We start from the raw sequence: 4,072 nt of genomic DNA, 5'->3' as shown, positions 1-4,072 counted from the left end.
AATTGTCTCCCAGCATACATAAAAAGGGCTCTATGACCTAATTCCATTCTCCTACAAGAATCATAGAACCAGCTGGGTTGGAAGGGACCTCCAAGATCATCAAGTCCAATCCTTGATCCACTACCACCGTGGTTACCAGACCATGGCGCTCAGTGCCGCATCCACTCATCTTAAAAACCTCCAGAGAAGCAGAATCCACCAGTTCCCTGGGCAGCCCATTCCAATGCCTGATTACCCTCTCTGTAAAGAATTTCTTCCTAATATCTAACCTAAACCTCCCCTGGCAGAGCTTAAGACCATGCCCTCTTGCCTTGCTGATCATTGCCTGGGAAAAGAGACCAACCCCCACCTGGCTACAACCTCCTTTCAGGGAGTTGTAGAGAGTGATGAGGTCTCCCCTGAGCCTCCTCTTCTCCAGGCTGAACAACCCCTCAGCCTCTCCTCATAGGACTTGTGCTCAAGTCCTTTCACCAGCCTCGTTGCTCTTCTCTGGACCTGCTCCAGCACCTCAATATCCTTCCTGAACTGAGGGGCCCAGAACCGGACCCAGTACTTGAGGTGTGGCCTCACCAGTGCTGAGTACAGGGGAAGAATCACTTCCCTGGACCTGTTGGCCACACTGTTCCTGATAAAAAATCAGTGCTATGCATCTTACAAAACATTTGGCCATGGCTGGCAGAGCTATGTAGTGCGTGGGGGACGAATTACAGAACTTCACGCCTATTTTGCACATGCTAAAGGTTACTCATTTAAGTTCCTATGTGTATTTGGGACAATCTCAGTACCCGTGGTGATTGAAAGCATCTTGTGATACCAGCACAGAACCTGGTTCTGTGTCCAGGGTTCATTCTTGTGGGTGCTTTTCAAGGTGCATCCTCCCCTAATTCTAACGCGAGCTTGGGTCTCCCTAGTGATTAATGCAATATATTGGCACAAGAAGTGCAAATATCTGTAACCATGTCTCACCAGGGGTGCCTGATGACCTGCGGACAAAGAGCAGGTACATTGCAAAAAGTGAGGACAAGGGGAGCAGAATCAGAAATGCAGCTCCTCCCTGACAAAACAGGGATCCAGACAGATTTCCAACATTCTTTGAATTTTGCTAGTTTTACGTGTCCTGAATTTGTTCTACAGTTTAAAAATCCTCTTGTTTTGACATTTGCCTAAGCAGGAACGTCATTCCTAGCACCTCCTTTTGAGCTCCCGCAGGAAAGTCAGTCAGTGAAAGTAGCTGTCACCTAAAGAGGCAGCAAATCAATGTCAGAAAACTTGTTGATCAACTTCCTGCATTCCTTTTCCCTTAAGAAAGGCTTTTTCAAGGAACAAGAAAAATCAGATGCATACCAAAGGTCACAGTCAATGTTTTCTAGAAAATTTTAAACTTAAGCACCTACTAAGGCTTTGTTCACATAAATAAATATCAATGTAATTAAATTCCTTCAGCAACTTACTTGGTAGAGTGCTATACTCCTGCTATGGTAACATGTCAGATAATTTAAGACAGTCTAAAAAAATAGGGGTATTGTTTTTACCAAGAGGAAGGGCACATGACTGAGGACATAACTGCTGTTATGACAGCAGTGCAATCAACAGCTGAGGCAAGCTAAGGGCACAGGTACAGCTTGTTACCGAAATCACATGATTAAAGTGCCCAGGCCAGCAGCACAGCAATGGTGAAAAGATTTAGGGGGCTAAACAGCATCTACACTTTACCTGTAAGTGAAAAAAAGTTGCTGTCCTTTCCCCAAGCTTGTGTGGCATTTCTCAGTCCTTGCAGGTGACCTGGGGCACTCAAACATTTCACTCTTTCCACCTGCCAGTGACCTAAGTTCTCTTCTCCCTTATCCCCTTCCTTCCTCCCCTAAACTGACCTGAAGTGAATCCTGCCTCCAGATTTGACCTATACCTTGAAGCAGCTTCCCAAAACAATGCAGTTGCAAAACATACAATTGTTATCTGCAGATAAGGCCCAGTGTATCCTACAAAGCTTTAATACTATAGTTTGTCAGATAAGAATGTGAAAAGAAATCCAAACCTTATCTTCTGTGTCTACATTGGCAAAATTACAGAATATTTTGTTGGTTTCCAGGGAAGTGGGGAAATAAGCCCAGCAGAAAAATTTCCCTGTATGACATGCTGCATCTTCCATATGGCCTTCTTCTATCCTGGCTGCACCAGCGCAGGCAAACTAATAATACTTACAAGTGTGAGATATGCAGGTTTTATAACAGCATTCCAGTGGGTGTAATTGCAACTAGTTTTAAGACAGAACTTGGCAGGTTTAGGAAATAAACTGAATGCTGTTGTACCTGTGATAGCAGGAGGCTGGATGCAATGATCCAAAAGGCCCTATATTTCAAAGTAAACAAGAAAATGAATGCACTGAAATCTTGCAAAAAAAAAAAAAAAAAAAAAAGAAAAGAGCCAGTCCTCAGAAAGAACAAGAGCAGAACAAAACTAGTTACACATTAGCCAGCACACGTGGCTTCCGTGGCTGGATTGCTGGAGCTCCCGGAGAGAAGAGCATGAGCCAACAGGGCCAGGGCAGTCACTGCCACATAATAGCTCCTTTGCAACACAGAATAAGAAAATATTGCAAAACAGGGAGGAAAAAAATGGGGGAAAAAAATAAAAAAGTAGCCTTTCTCCATCCCCACCCTGTTTCCCAGACACATAGCAATCTTGGAAAAAGAGGGAGAAGGGAGATAATATTTTCAGGGATGGCAATGCATCCGCAATTCCTAGCAGCAGACAGACTGAACAGGCTATTACTTATGGTGCTGTACAGACCTCAGTTGCACTCAAGGTACAACTGACAGTGTGCCATGAAAACGTGCTGATATCATTCTTACCTGGAAGAGAAGATGCCTTTCAAAGGACAAGATAGACACAAAACAAGAAAAGAGATGGAAAGTAATTTATCAAAATGGCGAGTCAACATCCACCAGAGGCAAATGCAGCCTCCTGAATGTATGTAAGTGCCCTGTCTAGTGCCTAACCCTTCTGTCTTACTTTCCTGCCCTTTACCTCACATTCTTCAAACCAAAACGCACTAAGTGGAAATCCACTTCAGCAGAAATCCACTTCAGTGAGACTGTGGTGGGTATGAGGACCCAGGGGTAGATGCAGAACAACACAGAACCTCTGAACCAAAGAGCAATATGTGGCTTGTTCTGCAGAGGATGTAACATTAACCCAGCCTTTGTAGGAAAAGGGGTCTGACATCCCCCGGAGGGAGTTACACAACTCTAACTGTGTTCCATAGGCCTGGAGGTGGAAAAGGGAAGATAATAGTGTATTAATTCTGAGAAACAACAGTTTTCCTCATCCTAAAAACCTGCTTGGATATTTCAGACATTCTGAAAAGCAGGGAGAAGCTTCTTGCTTTGAAACAAGCAATATTTCTGCTGTTTTCACTGAAGAGTGAACCCTCCTCCTTGAAGTCCTTCTGCAAGTTGCCTTATCATTTCTACTGAATGAGATTTCAAATCTTGAACAGAAAAGAATTAGATGCAACTTAAGGCCAGCTGAAACTGCCAGTATCTGTGGAGTGGCATAACAATATTCCTCTGTGGATAGGAGAGAAATTTAGCTATAAAAGAATGTATGCACTGTGGATTATTTGTGAAGTTTGTGCTTTACTAAAATTGCTTTGCAAAACATTCTAATTTACATTTGGTGGCATTTTTCATCCAAAGGTGTCATTGACATAAATATTTAGTATACTCCAGCCAAAAAAACCATAACAGAAAATTAACATGCAAGGCAGAGAGCAAAGGACCAATTCAAATCCCCTTGGAATCTTCTTAGGAATCAAAAGCCACTTGGAGTAAACATTTGCCAGCTCAACAATTTGAAATGTCCTATACACATCTCTCTAATAGCCTCTGTAATAATTGACAGAGCACAATACCTAGAAAAGATGCCAGCTCATCACAAATATGAGGCTGTTGAGAGGATTAAGCATAATCCTGTCTCACCAATAAATAAAGAAAACAAGAAACGGAACTGTGTTGTGTTGCATAGCATGGAGTCAAAGATACACTTATGACAAGCTTTTGGTGGGTTTTTT

General features: G+C 42.9%; 1 protein-coding gene across 1 annotated transcript in view; it reads right to left on the bottom strand.

Moving 5' to 3' along the window:
* The window catches only part of LOC108495475 (pleckstrin homology domain-containing family A member 7-like), a 176,492-nt gene extending 173,348 nt beyond the window's left edge, over window positions 1-3,144 (bottom strand). The window contains exon 1 of the mRNA XM_017811219.1: window positions 3,138-3,144. The gene's annotated coding sequence lies outside the window, so the exon portion shown is untranslated. The remainder of the gene's footprint in view (window positions 1-3,137) is intronic.
* Window positions 3,145-4,072: the final 928 nt, after the last annotated feature.

The sequence above is a fragment of the Lepidothrix coronata genome, unplaced genomic scaffold, assembly GCF_001604755.1.
Source record: "Lepidothrix coronata isolate B3197 unplaced genomic scaffold, Lepidothrix_coronata-1.0 Scaffold1, whole genome shotgun sequence".
In the NCBI taxonomy this organism is placed as follows: Eukaryota; Metazoa; Chordata; class Aves; order Passeriformes; family Pipridae; genus Lepidothrix; species Lepidothrix coronata.
The sequence above is the reverse complement of the archived record's forward strand: the minus strand, read 5'-3'. Positions and strand labels throughout refer to the sequence as shown.